The following is an 18,876-nucleotide window of genomic DNA, read 5'->3' on the forward strand; positions in this document are numbered from 1 at the left end:
TGTCTCTCAGTTTTCTCATCTATAAAATGGGAGGGTAATTCTGGACCCACTGATTTGTTGTGAGGCTCCTAAGAGACATGCATGGGAAAGTTTGATCACGTGCCTGTTTTCTGGTAAGGAGGCCTACCAGGCTTGACCTCCTGCAGAAGTGCCTTGCATGTCCTCAGATCCAAGGTAGCTGAACTGCACAGGCTTATGGTTCTGAGTTTCTTCTCCAGGAAAATGAAACAGAACAATGATGACTGAACACTGGAGAGCAAGCCAGTCTTTTAGCCTCACTTTTCCTACCTCTAAAGTGGGCTTTCCATGCCTCCCTTATAGGACTGCTGGGAGATTACAAAAGGAAAGCAGGGCCGACACAGTAGGCCTACAGGAAACCAAGCTCCCACTACCAGTTCCCTGGAGGTCTTAATTCTCTTGCTTTAGACTCATCGTGCAGGTTTTATGCTTCAAAGTTCTTTTCTCATGCTTAGCCCTAAAGCTATGAAATGGGAAAAAATAATTTAAAAAACCTGAATCTTCACAGGAGCTACAACAGTGAAATATAATCATTTCTCATTTTGCTGTGAATTCCTAGAAATGACAACATCCCTTTCAGAGAGAGAGAGAGAGAGAGAGAGAGAGAGAGAGAGAGAGAGAGAGAGAGAGAGAGAGAGAGAACGAAGAAATAGAAGAACTCTAATGCTGTAATGCATTTTATTGGAATCAAAAGTGCTCTCTGGCCTCTGACCCCCTCTCATCCCCTTCAGTCTGCTGCTGGGGGCACCAGAGAAAGTCAGAAGCATTGGTCTGGTGTCAAATAGCACTGCCATCCACATTCTATGAGAGTCAATTGCAATTAACAGGGCCATTCAGAATGGCAGGTTCAGGACAGACAAAGGGAGCATAGTCAGATATTATCAAAACCCAAGGCCAGCTGGCTGGGTCTTTCCTAGGCTGTTTGCACACACAAAAAATAAAAATAAAAAATGGTAGTGGGAGAAGAGCTGGGTAGGGAGGGTGCTGGACCAAAAGGGGAGTGGAAAGAAGCTAGGCATCTGAGTAGGGAGGTTTAAACACAGAAAAACAGACTCTGGAGCTCACCCATTGGGTTCAGATCCTGACTTTGTCCACGGCTGCTGAGGCCTTATCTTTAAAATGGGAAAAGCAACTGCACCTTCCTATTTTTAAAATTGTCTTGTGAAAGAATGTTTGCAAAATGCTGAGGGTAGAGCTTGGTACCTGGCAGTTGTTCTGAGAAGAGCTTGGCGTGGTGTGGGACGGAGATCTGGAGATCCAGGAGACAAGTGGATTCTTCAAGCAAGCACGCCAGGGGAAATCAAACAGCACACAGACAGGTAACCAGGCTGAAAGCAACTCCCTATCCACCTGGTGGAACCAGGTATGGGGAACCCCTGGGAGGGGAAGTTCATGGATGCTGATGTAAACTGCAGAGCTCCCATAGGTGGGGGTGGGGAGCCACATACTGTAGTAGGCCCTGGGCTGGGAGAACATTGACCAGCCCACTGGTCCCCACCCATCACTATTTTGGCACATCCCCTACAAAATGCTTAAGTTTCTTTTCAAGCAGAAGGGCTTGAGCACCAACTGTGTGCTTTGCTCTGGGCCATTTACTAAGAGGCACCCAGAAAACAACCTGTCCAGTCCCCTCTACTTTGTTTCTTTGTTATAAGAATGACTAGAGGCCCGGTGCGCGAAATTCATCCATGGGTAGGGTCCCTAGGCCAGGCCGGCGATCAGGGCCGATCTGTGGGGTGACCTACAGGGTGATTGGGGAGGGGAGGGGTTCACTGGCATCCAGCTTGGCTGGCCTGGGGCCTGAGGGCTGGAGGCAGCTCCTGCATTGAGCGTCTGCCCCTGGGTGGTCAGTGCACGTCATAGTAACCAGTTGTTCCACCGGTCATTCTGCTGTTCGGTCGATTTGAATTTCAGCCTTTTATTATATAGGATGTCAGGGACTAAGGAAGTGTGATTCCATAGAAAGTACCAGAGAAACCTAATTTCAAATGCCAGGTGGGCCACTGATGAGCAACATGCCCTTGGACCTGTGGCTAGGACTGTTTAAAGGCCCATCTTTAACAAGGAGGCAGGAATATTTATCATCATAGGGTTATGTGAGCATAACTCAAAAATGTGGGAGGCAGGGTGAGTGTTCAATGTGTGCAATGTATTTATTATTCCAGCTTCCTTGCTGGGCTCTGAATGGACAGGCACTGGCTGGCTCACACCATCAGCCTCTCTCAAATGGGCACATGCCTGTCTGGAACTGGGCAGACAAAGGGAGAAAGTCCAAACCACACCAGCCTCTTCAGCCAGATGAGGAATTCTTCCCAACGCACAGGCCCTCAGACTGCTCTTATGAAGTCTTTAATGATGGTGCTCACGCCGGCAACAAGAAGAAGTTATCTGAAGGAGCAAATTAACTAGAAGTTGACTACTTCTTGATCCTCTTCCAAAAACAAAAGCACAACCCCAGGGAAGGCAGGAGACTCCTCTCTATTTTTACTTTCCTAGCGAAGCTGCCTGTTTTTGTTCGCATGTCTTGGTAATTGAGCACATACCTTTCAGACCCTCTCAGAATTCCAGAAACTTGAGGCTAAAATATCCATTCGTTTAAATTTTTTAGAGTTCCCATGGAGCTAGAGAAAAGGGGGTCATTATGAGTGAGCAAACGGACAGAATGGTGGAGGAAGAGAACAGTTGCTCCATTTTCTACCAAGAAAAAAATAAGAATACCAGCAAAACCTCATTAAGTCAGTATTGGTTTATTTAAAAGAGCTTATCATTTGCAGTAACTATTCCCCAATCAACCGGATGCCTCTATTGTAATCTTCTTTAATGTTGAAAGTCTGATAATTAAATATATTAATATATCAGGACAGACTTTATTTGAAGGCACATGGTGTTTTGTATGATATCTCTAAGTGTCCTGCAGAGCAATCAGTGCATAGTAGGTGTTCAATAACCCTGAGCTTCGTTCCCTGCATTTTGTATTATAAGAGCTTTAACCTGGGCTATAATGTATCTAGTCCTTATCAATAACAACGTATTTCCGTTTTAATATACTACCTTTTATTAAACTGGAGCCACAAACTCTTAATAGCAAGGCCTGTCCAAGGCCCTTTAATCACCACTGTTGTGCAGATGTCTCTCCTAGGAAAACACAGGCAATGCTCAGCAGCCAGGATGGGGACTGCCCATCCACCTTCATGTTGGCAGAATGAGTTACAGGATTGTATTATCAATGCAATTAGGCCAGGCTCCCTCTGCACTTCCACAGCAGACCTCTCGGCTCTGTACAATAAGAGGCACTTCCCTCTGTGACCTGGTTTCCAAAGCATTTTTTCCCCCTAAAGTGGTCACCACTGATGCCTGCATGGAAAAGCCAACTTCTGAGTTTGTGCTTGCTTGCCACTGTGAGTTTTTCCAACATGGTACCCAGGTCAAGGGCAAGCGGACACCTAGTGCTTTTGACATGGCAATTATGCCAATACTAATAAGCATGATGTTGGCACTGCTGATGACATGGATGATGTTGATGTTGCTGATGATGGCATGGGTGATGCTGACGGTGCCAGCTCAGTACTCCGCACCTACTGCGCTAGTCCCTGTGTGAGAGCTCTATGAGCATCTTCAGCATTTAATCCTCCCAACAACTCTGAGGAAGGAACTGTTAATACCCCCATTTTGTAGATGAAGAAACTGAGGCTTAGAGAGGAAGAGTGACTTGCTCAAGGCCCAGGAAATAAGTGGCCCAACCAGGACATGGACCCAGGTGTGCGACTTCTAATGCTTCAAGTTACACAATACTAACCTTGTGTCTTTGTCTGCTATGACAAAATACCACAGATTGGGTGGCTTAAACAACGGACATTTATGTCACATAGTTCCAGAGGCTGAGAAATCTAATATTAAGGCACAACCTACAGATTCAGTGTTTGGTGAGAGCTCTCGTCTTGGCCTGAAGAAGACTGCTTTTCCTCCGTTCATGGAGCGAGAGACAGAGAGACAGAGAGACAAAGAGATGGAGAGGGAGAAAGGGAGAAAGAGAGAGAGAGAGAGAAAGAGAGAGAGAGAGAGAGAGAGAGAGAGAGAGAGAGAGAGAGAGATCTGTTCCTCTCTTTTACAAGACATCACGAGAGACCCACTCTCATCATGGCATATAAATCTAATCACCTCCCAAAGGCCCTGCTTTCAAAGACTATCACACTGGGGGTGAGGGCTTCAATGTATGAATTTGGAGGCAAAGCATTCAATACATAACAACCCATTTCAAGCGATTCTGTCTCCCCTCTTGCCTGGTCGGAAATAGCACATCAGAACCCTTGTCCTCCTTCCCAGATGAGCTGTGTCAGAGGTCCCTCAGTCAGGATCTCAGGCAGTGTGGCCCAGACCCAGGTCTACCCGCCATCCTTCATTAGGCCTCCTGGGTGATGGATTAAATACCATTATCTTTAGGAATCAGAATTTCAACACATGAATTTGGGAAGCAGGGCACATTCATTCAGACCATAGTGTTGAGGGAAGGAAGCATCTTTCAGTGGTTATATCAACACCTCCCTCCTTTTCCTCTCCTTTTCTTGACCTGGTCTGACCTAGTCCCACACCCCCTCCAAATACATAAATAACATCCACAGCATGAGGAGTGGAAGAATCCAAGAGATGGACTTAAGGGTAGAAGTTGCAAACCGGCTCAGTAATAACTGCTAATGCTGAGACATGATAACCTACTGTGTACCTAGTACCATGTTGAATGCTTTAGTGAATGATATATTTTATTCCTCATTTTCTTCCACAATATCCTAGTAAGAAGGTACAGGTATTAACCCCAGTGTGCATAGAAGAAAACACATTTTAGAAAGACAAAGTCACTTCGCCAGTTGTTGAAAGTGATGATTCAGTTGAACTCTAAAGGGTGAGAAGGAACACAATAGCTAAAGCAGGAGGGGAAGAGGACTCCAGGCATAGCCAATAGCCTGTGCAAAGGACCTATGACAGGATGAGGAGGGGGAGGGTCGACAGGGTAGAAGGGGAGGTGAGAGTAGGTTGCAGATTGGCAAAGCCTTGCATGGTCTGATAAGGATTTTGGTTTTTATCCCAAGGGATATGGAAAGCCAGTGAAGGGATTAAGCAGAGAGTAGAGAACAGGGTGGTGGCAAGATCAGATTTCTATTTTAGAGAAATGACTCTAACTTGCCCCTGAAGAAGGGATTTCAAGAGAGGCAAGAGGGTGAGCAAGATGCCAGTTAGGAATCTTACTGACCACGCTGCTATAAACAGCACTAACTCACAGATTCAGAATTCCTCATACTGTTACCAAGTGTGCTGCCAGGAGACAAAGAAAGGCCAGACTGTGTGTGTGTGTGTGTGTGTGTGTGTGTGTGTGTGTGTGTGCGCGCGCGCGCTATCTTAGAGTCTTTTAAGTGACATAAGAACCCCAAAGGGAAAAGTCCAACATGGAAAAGCAAGCAGTGGTGCCCTTTGAAAAGTTTTTATTTTATTTTAACTTTGCTTAATCTACTTACATTCAAATTTTGAAATATGTATGCACGATAAAACACTGAAGTTATGGTCTATTGGGTTAAAAATCCACTTTTTGGAATGGGTTCAAGGAAAAATTTATACAAAAGACTTCCGAGTGGAAAGTAATTCTGCAGATGAAATAGAATGGAAGCATCCACTATATATACCCCTATATGCAAGATACTAGTACATGCAAGATGAGAAGGGGTCTCAAACCATCACCAATGGGAGGTGCAAAACAGCTGGCCTCTTAACCCCTCAGGGAACCAGCTGGAAGGGAAGCGCCTGGCTAGTCCTCAGCATCATCATTCATACTTTTCCAAGGATACAGCCTCTTCCTTTCATAATTCATTTGAAACCAATAAATTGACCCCCAACTGAAAACAGTGAAATTCCATTCTAGCATGCTACTTCAAAGCATGGGGTGACCTGGTGTTTATTTTGCAAAGTTCCAGACAAAGAAATATAAAAAAAAATACTGGAAAAAATCCATCGACAAGCATTTCTGTGCTTATTCTGTGTAATTATCCTTGTATGGAGAGGCATACAAAAAAGGAGGAAAATATGGTTCTTATTCTTAAGTATTTGGCAATCCTCTTAGAGGGTGCTTCTGGGCTCTGAGTGTGCATCAGAACCACCTGGGGAGCTAGACAGAAATGCAGATCCTTGGCACCCACACTCCCTCCCAACCGCTGGACCGAGTGTGTATTGGTGTCCACAGAGGCCCCGAGAATCTGTATTTTAAGCAGAGAGGCTTCTGATGGGGGCTGGGATTCTGAATCATCACAGGAAACATTAGCACAGAATCGGACAGAAGGAAGAAGTCCTAGTGCATATCCAGCAGCACCTCTACCCAAAGTGGCATTCTTTAGCCGGCCACCAAGACTGGTGTCAAGCATCAGCCTTTGCTTTACATTTTCACAAAGGGCACAGGTCCTTCGTGTGGAAGCTCATTCCACTGTAGGACCACCATTCACTGTCCTTTGAAGGGCCTTCAAAACACTGGAGCTTCCTGCATCTTCATCCTGTTTACCTCCCTTGATCTGAATGCTACATGTTTGTCAACACTGCCTAAGGGGCCACTCTTGCCAAAGCCCAAAATGTCTGAAATAGCCATATACTCGCCTTCATACCTTTTACCCATCCGGTAAAGTTTTTGAAAGTCAAATAGAGTTAGAAGAGTTGACAGTCATGTTCTTGCTTCATATCCCCGCTTTCTTTCCTAAAACTTCAGAAATTATCTATTTAATCATTTGTTCCAGACTTTTCATAGGGATTGGCATTATTTATTTTTTGTCCCTGTTAACCATTCTTCTTTCCCCAATCCCTACTCCACATTCATTCTTCTTCTTTCCTTTTATGAGTTCAGTTCTGGCTCTTTCTCTTATTTCTCTCTATTGATTTTAACCAAAATAATCAACAGAATACCTGAGGTTTCCTTGGTGACTTCTTTTTGGCATCGTGAGTGATTACTCAAAGACTTGTAAAATCACAGAACATCAGAATTTGGAGGAGTCTTGGGGACCAGCCAGGCAAACCCTTCACTATGAAGATGAATAAATTAGGGTGCAGAGAGGACAGAGGTGAAACTGAGATGCCCACGTTGGGGACTGAGGCAGCATTAGGACTCGGGTCTTCTTGCTGGATGATTACTTTTGGACAGCCTGCCTTGTTTGGGACTTGGAAACCTGGCTGTGTGGTCAAACAGATTCTAAGGTTCATCCTCTCTGGGAGGTATGGTGACAAATACATTAAGAAAGAGAGTGGCCTATGTGGCTCATAAATCATGTAGAGTAAAATGTTAAATGAGAGCCCTAACCGATTTGGCTCAGTGGATAGAGCGTCGGCCTGCAGACTGAAGGGTCCCAGGTTTGATTCCGGTCAAGGGCATGTAACCTTGGTTGCAGGCACATCCCCAGTAGGGGGTGTGCATAAGGCAGCTGATCAATGTTTCTCCCTCATCGATGTTTCTAACTCTCTATCCCTCTTCCTTCCTCGCTGTAAAAAATCAATAAAATATATTTTTAAAAAATGTTAAATGAGAGAGAAAACTCACCCACACTCCTAACTGCTTTAGTGTGAGTTTTATAAAGGAGAAAGCAGTGCCACTGAGAAATCAGGGCAGCATGCTGCCCTTTGCATATGTGTGTGGGATGGAGGAGGAGGGGGAGGAACACTAACAAAACACAAAAGGATATGAAAATGGACCTTACCCTGATAGCCATACACCAAAAGAACATGGGAGTCAACTGAAAGAGCCCCTGGTGGCCAAACCATTGGGAAATAAAGTAAAGTTGTATTGGATAATAACGCAAAGTAGAAAGTAAATATCCATGAGCCCACACGGATAGAAATAAATAAGTGGGGGAGGAGAGACAAATCCCCCATGCAGAAAAATTCCTAAGAGTTCATGTAGACAGACACTCTGCTTACAAGGGTTGAGAGCATAAGTCCTCTTAAGTGGGGGCTGCACACGGGAACTTTCCTCCAAAAAGAACAGCATGGAATGTATGGGAAAAGAGTAACTACAGTGGAGAAAGCTGATAAGCACTACCCCAGCCAGTGAAAAAGGTCAATTTCACAGTAATATGTCATGTTGATAACATTGTCCTTGATAGGATTTGATGAAAAGAGCATTTCACCTATATGTCTTCTTCCCCAAAACCCACAACCCCAGTCTAATCATGAAAACAAACCAGACACATTTCCTTACTGGGGTATCCTATATAATAAAAGCCTAATATGCAAATTGTCCCCTCAGGCAGTTGGTCAACCAGGAGTTCCACTGAGAGACCCAGCGTTCAACAGCTCGCTATGATTTGCGCTGACCACCAGGGGGGCGGTGCAGAACATGGTGGGCGTTGGTGAAAAGGTGCTGACAGCAGGCAGCAGTGGAGGCGCTGCCAGCAGCAATGGGCCCTGACAAAGGACGTGGTGGATGGTGGAGATGAGTGGGCAGCACCAGGCCAAGGCGGGGTGCCAGGAAGGCTGCAGGGCTGCGAGGCTGGGGGCATGAGCTGGGGCTGTGAGCCTGGGACCAGGAGCTGGGGTCAAATCCCCAATGGACACCCCAAGGGACCCCACCCATACATGAATTCGTGAGCCAGGCCTCTAATCTTACATAATCCCCAACCAGTCCTCCTCAAACGTATCAAAAACAAGGAGTCTGAGCAATGGTCATAGCTCAGAGAAGTCTAAGGAGACATGTAACTAAACACAGCGTGGGATCCTGGATGGGATCCTGGAACAGAAAAAGATCTTTAGGTAAAAACTAGGAAATCTGTATAAGCTATAGACTTTAGTTAATAATAATATATTAATATTGTTTCTGTAATTGTAATAAATGTACCAAATACTGTAATATGTTAATAACAGGGGAAACTGGGTGTAGGTATATGGGAACTGTGTACCATTGTCTCAATTTGATTGTCAACCTAAAAACAAACAAACAACAAAAAAAAACATAAATTCTGTTTCAAAAAATAAATATACATGCTCAATAAATAAAGTAAAAGAATAGCATGTAGAAAAGCACATGCCATTCTAGAGGTGGACTGGGGATTCTGTGACTAGGGACCGTGAGGGTCCCAGTTACCCTTGAAGAGGGCATACAAGTCCTAGGTGCATCAGCCCCAGTGGATGAGCAAACCATGGGGTCCAGAGAGGGATCGTGGTCACCCCAGAATAACGGTCGAATTGAAGCTGACCTCATGAAGCTCACTTGTCAGGAAATGATTTTTTATGTTCTCTAGCGATGCTTAGTAACTTAGAAGTGGGAGCCAGGTCTTATACCTGTTGGGATCTAAGACGTGCAAGTAGCAACAAATCAAAGGAGGTATGGGGTATCAGCAAGAACACCTTCCAAAGACTCGTGTTCTAGCGATACACACAGAACTCTGGACTGGCCAGGCCGCTAGCCAGGCTTTGCAAGAGGTCATGGTGTTCTCACATTTTAGGTTCAATGGAAAATGTCCTAGAGGTGAATGCCACCTTTCATAACCATGTCAGCATTTAAAACTGTGTTCAAAAGATCCTGTTCCTTTAGGCAAACAAATTCAAGCCAGAAATTGTATGGGGAATGATACTTTCTTGTTCACCATTGTGCCATTCTGCAATAAATAATTTCCAGTCAGGGTACTAGAGAATTCCAAATGATAGACATATTATGTTCATGAAAGACAACTTTAAGAAAAATCTTTCTGCAATAAAAGTGAGGGCTCCACCCCCCTTCTTGGCATCCCAGCTTGCTATAGAAATGAGTGATTTTCTGAATTTCTGCCAAGTTAGATGGTTCAGCATGCTATTAGATTAGTCTGTTTATACAGAAACAGCCAAAAATAGGAAACACACAGAAGCTATTAAAGATATTGTCCTGAGAGGGAAAGATTTGAATGGTTTTCTTACTGCAAGTGGGAAATAAGATATGAGTCAGTATTAATGTGATAAAGAAGTTAATGCGTTCTAAAGCAAACCCTTGGTTTCTTCATCTTGTTTCAGAGGTGACAATAAAAGGCACATGCAGACAATTATTTAGGGTTGGGTGAGCATGGAAGGTAGTGAACACTTTAGATATAACTCCCCTTCAGAAAATAGGGCTGTGGCACAAAGGCGGTTTTCAAAGGGAAAGACGGTTCCAGGCAAAAAGAAAATAAAAAAGAAAATAAAAACAACAACCACCCCCACCCCCACAAAAACAAAATTCCAGATTCCAAGATTAAGTTTATTTTTAAAAAGGTTTCAGAAATTCAAAAGTGAAATTCCAATTTCACTTCTGCCCTTGGGTTGCTCTGTGATCGAATGGAAATCATATGACCTCTCAGGTCAATGCGATTCAAGACGGAGGACTTATATTGACTTCTACTTGTAAGACGATGTGGTTCTTACTCTCCTCATTTATAAGTGGACGGCAAGACCTGTACCATGAAGTCACCTCGTTTTTCCCTCCATGAGTCACAAGGTGACGTCTGGAGGAAAGATAGTGCCGCATTGTGGTACGTGAGCTGTTCCTGACGTCTCAGAATATGTGTGTGACTCTGGAAGTGGACGTGTGTCTAAATATCCATATGAAGCCCAGGATTATATATTATTTTCCTCTTTATTCGTAGCTGAAAGTCACAAAAAATAGGATTTTCTACAAAATAAATATCTCTAATGGTGTAATAATCTTACTAGGCTGTCCTCCGGGTTCTGGTGAGTAACTCAGAACTCGCTGAGCAAAGAATATTAAAGAATGCATTCATTTTAAATTGCTGTGTAACAAATTATCACAAACTTAGCCTCTGAAAACAACACCGTTATTATGTTATGGTTTCCTTGGGTCAGAAGTGTGGGCATGGCTTAGCTGGGTTCTCAGCCAGGCTGACATCCAGATAACAGTTGGGCTGTGGTATCACCAGAGGCTTAGCTGGGATATTCAATCATCTTTAACTCCTTCAGGTTGTTGGCAGAATGTATTTCCTTGAGGTTGTAGGACTGACACCCCATTTCCTTGCTGCCACGCTCAGCTCCTACATGCCTTCTGTAGTAGTGTCATGTGGCCCTCTCACAATACGGCAGCTTACTTCTCTAATGCCACCAATGGGGAATATCTCCGACCTCGGTGCCTCTTCAAGGGTTTTTTACGTAAGTCAGGCCCACCCAAAATGATCTCCCTTCTGATTAACTTAAAATCAACTGAATTGGGACCTTAATTATATCTGCAAGATCTCTTTACTTTGTCACATAATGTAGCCTAATCGAGGAGGTGACATCCCATCATCTTTTTCATCTTCTGTTGGTGAGAAGCAAGTCACAGGTCTGCCCACATTTAATGGGAGGAGGGATCATACCAGGGTGTGGACGCAAGAAGGTGGGAGTCATTGGGCCCACCTTAGGATCCATCTGCCAATCAGCGGAAGAAAATACAGGGGTTCATGTCTCACGAAAATGTCATCACAGTATGGACAGAATTACTTCATTTATGTCTGAGCTTAGAATCTAGGTGCAGGTGCAAAGGAGGGTGGAGAGAGAAAAAAGAAAGAGCCCCATAGTTTTTCCAAATAATCAGAGTTTTTCAAGGTTTTCCTAGAAGCACCTGTTGCCAGATATTATGTAATAAAATGCAGGAACGCTTAAAATGTACAGTTACACTTCAGTAGCTGACAACTGGGCAACCCAATACCTCCTTCAACTGGTGCAACAATGAACATGGACATGGGGAGCATGGAAGTATCAAGAAAAGGCAAGGCAGGTTCAAAGGCCTGGGTTCTCAGCCCAGAACAACACAAAGTTCAAGGAGGACAGTGAATAATCGAATGCTATATGCCGGCCAATAAAGGCTAAGTTCAGAGGCCTCCCAACATAAGAAAAACGGGAACATGTCTGGGGTAGAAGAAATGGAAGCTGAAGGAGGAAAAGAATAAGCAACACCAGGAAGGAAAGTGGCATTCGTTTACCAGACAGATGAAGGAGAGAAAGGGGAGAAGTTGAGAAAAGGAGAGAAAGGAGATGAGGGAGAAAGTGAAGCAAATTCCATACAAGAAGGACTTGAGTGGTGGTGAGGGGGGCAGGAGGGGGCATGAACAAATGTAGCCATCAGTTACCTGGAAAGTTCAGTTAACCAGAATGAGATGCCAGGTAAGTAAAACCCCACTGAGCTTGGCAGGCCTACTCTGGCCATTAACTTTAATGTTTTTCCAAACCCCAGCACTTTCACAGGTGTGAGTTAAAACCATCTGGTTTCTGTACTCTGCCCTGACTATTAAAACCTAGCATCTTCAAAGATACATTGTGGAGCAAGAGGGGAATGGAGGAAGAGATAGGAGGTAAAAGGCTTTACGGCATGCTTAACCTTCACAAGAAGGAGTTTTTAAGTAACTTTTGAGTGGAATTACTTTATTTTGAAATTGCAATGTAATAAAATAAAATATGGTGAGACGTTTTAATATACAGAAACAGAGCCTGGGCAAATAAATGCTCAAAACAAAATCCCAATGAAATAAATGCAGTGTGCAGTGACCCCGACACGACAAATGAAAAAAGAAATAAACTTAGGGGAAAATCCATATACAAAAGCATGTCTCTACAGTAGTGATGTTTCTAAATTGGACACAGTTGCAAGTAGAGCTCACTACAGATTATTTCTATGCAAATATGCATTTAGCCAATGTAAGAGTGTGCAAAAAATTCTAAATATATTTCTTAAAAATCAATGCTTGTGCAGTACAAGTGAATCAAGAAGCAAGAAATACACCACTACATATTAAAATGTGACCAATGTGAACGTGTCAGAAGACAAGCTTCCGAGACATGGGTGGCAGGGAACAGGAAACTGCCCACACTGCCCGATGTCTAGTCTCGTCTAGAGAAGATGGTAAAGGCACCTCTGCTGTGGATGCAGCTACTCTCTCCCTTCCAGGGACAAAGCTTGAGCCTTGCGAGTGCCAAGTTCCCATCGATATGGCTCCTTCCCATTGATATAGGAAGTCCTACACAAGGCTGCACGCAGCCAAGTTGTAAAACACAGAGCGCCCAGATTGACTGGAGGTGCTCCCCAGAGATTCCAAATCCAGGCAATAAACAGGTTCTTAGCAGAAAGCTCTCTGCCTGTCTCCTTCAGCACCTTAGCAACCATCCCTCCTAAGTACCCTATTTAAACAGCCCGAAGTTTCCTGGTTAGGCCAGTTCCTTCTATTTCACACCAGAGTGAAAGGTATACATAATGGTCTTTATTTGTCCTTTTTACCGTTAGCCAATATGTATACCCTCTTGATCAGCTGTGTGTCTAACACTTTCCTAGGTTTTCTAAGTTCATTATTAACTAGAGAGTGTCTCCCTACCATCTGACAAAAGAGGAAGCTGAGGGGAGAGATCCATCTGCCTTTCCAGTGTGCTAGGGTTAATCAGGAGCAGAGCGGGGTCTAATGGAATCCAGATAAAGGTGAGGCATACGATTTTTCTACTGTAACCATGGTCTCTCTTTGCTTTTATATTTACACATTGAACCACACAACTGAGGTTAGAAATTATACAGCAGCAGTGGCTGGAAGGGGACACAGGAGGGTTGCTGGAGTACTAGAAGGATCCTGTGTATTAGTGAGGGTTACTCATGCGTGTGGGCGTGTGCAAATTTATTGAGATAGACGTGTGAAGTGTGTGCCCTGTTCTGCTAATATTTACCTAAACAAAGAGGGACAGTAGCCTGAATGAGGCCCCTGCACCTGCAGTAACCCTGAGGGTGTGTGCTTCTCCAACTCCAGGCCTCTCACTTGGGAAGATCCGCACGGGGCACATCTGCGACACCAGTGAAAAAGCTTATCATGTGAGTGTTGGATCATGAACCAATGCAGGTCACGGGGAAGGGACTCCAGACTTTCTCCTCTCCCTCTCAGGTCTATCTTGGCGGGGAGGGACCATGGGGCTCTCACGAGTCTTATACACAAGATAAGGATTAAAGAAATTCTATGTTTGTTTCCTGCACTAAACACTGACTCTGTCCAAGAAGAGGTCTGTAGTGGGCTGAACTCTGTCCCTCCAAAACTCTTATGTTGAAGTCCTAACCTCTAGTTCCTCAGAATAGGACTGCATTTGGAGACAGGGCTTTGAAAGAGGTAAATAAGGTAAAATGAGGTCATCAGGTGGGCCCTAATCCAGCTGGTGTCCTTACAGGAAAGGAGATAGAACACAGACACAGCGAGAAGAGCATGTGAGGACACAGGAAGGTGGCCATCTGCAGGCGAGGAGAGGCCTCAAAGGAACCCCGCCCTCTGACGCTGTGATCTCAGACTTCCAGCCTCCAGAGCTGAGAGAATATTTTTTGTTATTTAAGCCACCCACTCTGTGGTACTTTGTTGGGCTGCTCTGGGAAACTAATACAAGGTCCAACATGAGAACTGATTCAGTGTTTTCCCAGTGGGGATGCAAAGTGTCTAAGTGCAAGGTGTGTGAAGTCAGGGACACTGGAACACATCTTAAGGATTCTCTCCTGCCCACCTCAGAAGAGACAGGACACAACCCCAAGAAATCCATGGGGCTTCTTCATGTAGCTGCTCACTTGCGCCACCTGTGTTCACGCCAAGTCCCTGCACTGAGCTTCCTCAATACTGTAACCAGATCAATTCCATGCAGTAATTGGCCCAATAGGCAAAGCCACAAGTCTGAACACGTTTTAAACGAAACTGACCAGTCAGCTGGGAGAACTGAACAAAGTGGCCAGACTGTTTATCTGGCAGCGGACATGTTAAAAAAGTCTGGCAAGGGTGCCTAGATCATCCAGCCGGATTTTGTCTCTTCTCAGATGGTGTTCACTATCTTAAATGTGTCCCTTGTTTAAACAAAACAAACATCAGATAAAATTCTACTTGCTCCCATACTTTTTTAAAAAAGCTATGTGCATGTGAGTACATATGCATGCATAAGCATGTGTGCACACACCTGGAGAAAGCAGAGAACAACTCTCATACCAGCTTTGGGAGGCCACGGAGCCCATGAGACAGAGGGTAGAAGAATCTAGATGGGGCTGAGGAAGCTCACTAATGTCATTTTCTTGAAGAAGATTTAACCTACTGCTTTCCTAATATCACATTTACTCCTTCCCTTCCTTGTTTCCTTTCACACACATATATATCTTCAGCCAAGGACATGCTTTCATTCCTTTTAAAGAGAGAGAAAGGGGGAAAGAGAAACATCAACGTGAGAAATGTTGATCAGCTGCCTCCTGTACACACCCAACCGGGGATCACACCCGCAACCCAGGTATGTTCCCTGATCAGGAATTGAACCGGCAACCTTTTGGTGTACTGGATGATGCTCCAACTGGCTGAGCCACCTGGCCAGGGCTCACACATATTTTTGAAACTACTATGTATCAAGTCCTAGAACAGGTGGAAAAGAGAAGATGTGGCCAGGACTCAGAGGACTGGGGTCTGAGCCAGGAGCTTGGGATCTCCCATGAGCCCATTCTAGAGAAGAGGCAGGGTACACAAGAAGTGTGAAGTCCCTGCCATGTTTATGTAATATATTTTAGCCTATAATCTTCCAAAAATGGTTGACATCCCAATACTTAAATTTAACTACAAGTCTAAAACATGTAAAAATGACTTTACAACTAGAATCACACATGAGAATACCCGAATTCAGCACACACTCCCTATTGCCGAACTGCCAATGCATTAGCCTCACCTTCCAGCAAGATTAGGGCAGAACTGTGTACAACACCCAGCCCAGAGCAAGGGATTAGTAAACATGCTGACTGATTAAATTGAACATCACAAAGAGCTATGAAAAAGAAAAAGCTAAGAATGCAATTAAAAGACATCTATGCCAATATTTCTGGGGTGTACATGAAATACTTCACAGTGGAGTCTGCTGTGGATACCCCAACTCTGCCTCATCCAGCCTTAGCATCGAGGTGTCCCTGGAATTGCACTATGGGAGGGGGCTTCATCTGCCATGCACCTCTGTTCCATCTGGCACAAAGCCTCACATGCTTCCCTGAATTCAAAAGATTGACACTGACAGGTCAGCTTCAGGAACGATGTGGAAGCCAGCCACGCAGGACACACAACATGCATAGGGCGGTTACCACATCCACTGACAGGCCTTGAACGATCTGATATTGTTCTTTTGATTTGCACTAGGATGTGTGTGGGGGGGGGGAATCCTTGTACTTTCTATCTATCTGTGTAGTGGCCCAATTGAATAAGGAATTACATCTACAAAAATAAAATAATATAAAAACAAATAAACAGGGAGTCATATGCTGCCAGCTCCACCCCAGCCAGGGTACAAGGGAAGCCCCAGGGCCCCAGCCTGAAGGCAGCAATCTGGACTCAAAGCAAAAGGCTGAAGCCATGACAAGTGTGATTTTACCAATAACAAAAGGAGACACACATAAGCAGCCCATCCTGCTGCCTTGTGCATCCACTCACAGTGTCAGAGCAGAAAAGGACCTTATGAAGCCGCCAAAGCTCTGAACATGGACAGTTTTTTCAAAAACCATTTGGTAGCCAAAGCTACATAGAGCTGATGGAGTTACTTATCTCACTGAGTATGAGGATCCATTCATTCTGACACAGAGATATTCATGTGTTTAATCACAAGGTGCTGCCCCCAGGGTGTTACATCACACAAGGTTTAGCAAACTTGCTATAGAGAGCCAGATAGTAAATATTTCAGGATTTGTGGGCATTCGGCAGTGTCTTGCATACTCAGCTCTGCCACTGTAGCTGAAAGTAACCATAGATACCATGTGAACAAAGGGGGGTAGCTGTGTACCAATAAAACTGTAATTACCAAAAGAACCCTTAGGCCGTGCCCTAGGCTATATGTTTGCCCAACTGTGTAATGCACAGAATATGCAGCATATCACCTTCCAAAAATCTGAAAACCTCTGAAACACATCTGGCCCTAAGGGTGTCAGACCAGAGGTTGGGCTCCTGTAGTTCCAATTTTGCAGAGTTCTCTGCAGGAAAGTTCTTTACAAGGGGCTGGGACTTTCCTCCAACCACAGCTCGGCTGGTCTTCCTGTATCCCACTATCCTCTACCCCACTCCCCTCTGACAGCCGCCAGAGGAGTTTTAGTCACTTGCTGTAATGGTTGCAACTGCAACTGAAATCTGGAATACAGGTTGTTGAACTGACAGCACCTGCTCTGGGTCACATTCCATAGGGTGACGTGCTTGCTGGTTTTGCAGGGAGGTATATCCCTTTTGAAAGGGCAGGAAATTGGGAGGACAGCAATTGTCTGAAAGACAGATTTTCCAGATGACTCCCATAGACAGCTATCTGTGTACCTGATGGGCCTCAGAACAGGGAGACATGCAAGCAGCATCTAGGGCCCACATGGCCAAGTGTGATACAACCTGGGGGCAGGGTGCACACTCTCCAAGATTGAAGGGAAACACTGGGGCTCTCATGGACTAAGGCTTCCAGAAAAGTTATCCCTGCTCTCTAGCTCCTGAGGGTGTGGCACTATTGGGAGCCCCAGAAGGTGGGCATAGACATCAGTGTGGTCAGGGGTGATGGGCTCCAGTATCAGTGGTACTGATGAGGGGCCCTCACGTCTTATGGACCACGGAGAAATGGAAGCCCTCACATGATGGCAGAAACCATGAATTAGTAAAGCCAACACTCCAAGAATGCACAAGAGACGCCTCTTGGGGAACCAGGAAATACTCGATGGGACTGAGGACTGAAATCACAGATTCACAAGTCAGGGAAGGGGCATAAGGCATTGAAAGGCAGGCTCGGGAATGAACACATGGCTTCTGGGGGAAATGAAACATGATCTAATATCTGCTAACTTTTAAAATCATTTTATTAATTTATTGGGATGACACTAATTAATAAAATTGTATAGGTTTCAGGTATACAATTCTATCATACATCATCTCTATATTGTGTTATGTGTTTACTACTCCAAGTCAAGTCTCCTTCTATCTCCATTTATCCCCCCTTTACCTTCTTCTACCACCCATCAACCCCCTTTCCCTCTGATAATCACCATACTGTTGTCTGTATCTATGAGGTTTTTTCCCTTTGCTTCATCCCTTCACCTTTTCCACCCAATCCTCTATCCCACTCCCTTCTGACAGCGCCAGTGTGCTCATTCTTGAGCACTTATGCCAGTGATGGCGAACCTTTTGAGCTCGGCGTGTCAGCATTTTGAAAAACCCTAACTTAACTCTGGTGCCGTGTCACATATAGAAATTTTTTGATATTTGCAACCATAGTAAAACAAAGATTTATCTTTTTGATATTTATTTTATGTATTTAAATGCCATTTAACCAAAAAAAAAATCAACCAAAAAAATGAGTTCGCATGTCAGAGGTGTCATAGGTTCGCCATCACTGACTTATGCTATCCCAGGGACTGTGCTGAGTGCTTTACAGATGGTGGTTTCAATCCTTGCAACAACCTTTCAGGGTAAATAGCAGTGAGAAAGCTAACATCAAGTCATGTGCCCAGAGCTGGCTGTTCTGCAAATGCAGAATGAAGGCTGGATGCAGGTGCCTCTGATGTCTACACCATGCTGCCCACTGTAACAGACAGGTAGACGCTCCATCATGTGAGAACTCACCAAAAGACTGGCACAAAGACCTCATCTAACCTAAATACCATCTTATACAGATCTTCAAGGGTCCTTGCATATGCTTTTCATTCTTTTCCACTTATATACATCACCCTATGACACAGTGCTCCAAAAAGAACACCTGATCCCCACGTTGTAAGCAAAACCTGGTCCATCCACAGTGGCTGACATATGCTTTCTGACTACCATCTGTATCTACCAAGACTGTACAGAATGACAAAGCATATGCCAAGTGTTTTTCAGGATCCAATTTGCATGGGAAGTCTAAGACTTCAGTAAATAC

The 18,876-nt window shown here is 44.5% G+C and overlaps 1 protein-coding gene, 1 long non-coding RNA gene and 1 other non-coding gene across 3 annotated transcripts in view; 1 reads left to right on the forward strand and 2 right to left on the reverse strand.

Annotated features, from left to right (window-relative positions):
- The window catches only part of WWOX (WW domain containing oxidoreductase), a 930,714-nt gene that overhangs the window by 475,114 nt on the left and 436,724 nt on the right, over nucleotides 1-18,876 (reverse strand). The window lies entirely within an intron of this gene.
- LOC118674135 overlaps nucleotides 6,193-18,876 on the reverse strand; it is a 77,324-nt gene continuing 64,640 nt past the window's right edge. The window contains exon 6 of the long non-coding RNA XR_004973579.1: nucleotides 6,193-6,751. This is a non-coding gene — a long non-coding RNA (uncharacterized LOC118674135). The remainder of the gene's footprint in view (nucleotides 6,752-18,876) is intronic.
- Nucleotides 16,084-16,216, forward strand: LOC118674922. Its single transcript, XR_004973762.1, has one exon. It is a non-coding gene; the product is annotated as a small nucleolar RNA SNORA31 (small nucleolar RNA).

The sequence above is a fragment of the Myotis myotis genome, unplaced genomic scaffold (genome assembly GCF_014108235.1).
Source record: "Myotis myotis isolate mMyoMyo1 unplaced genomic scaffold, mMyoMyo1.p scaffold_m19_p_19, whole genome shotgun sequence".
Taxonomy (NCBI): Eukaryota; Metazoa; Chordata; class Mammalia; order Chiroptera; family Vespertilionidae; genus Myotis; species Myotis myotis.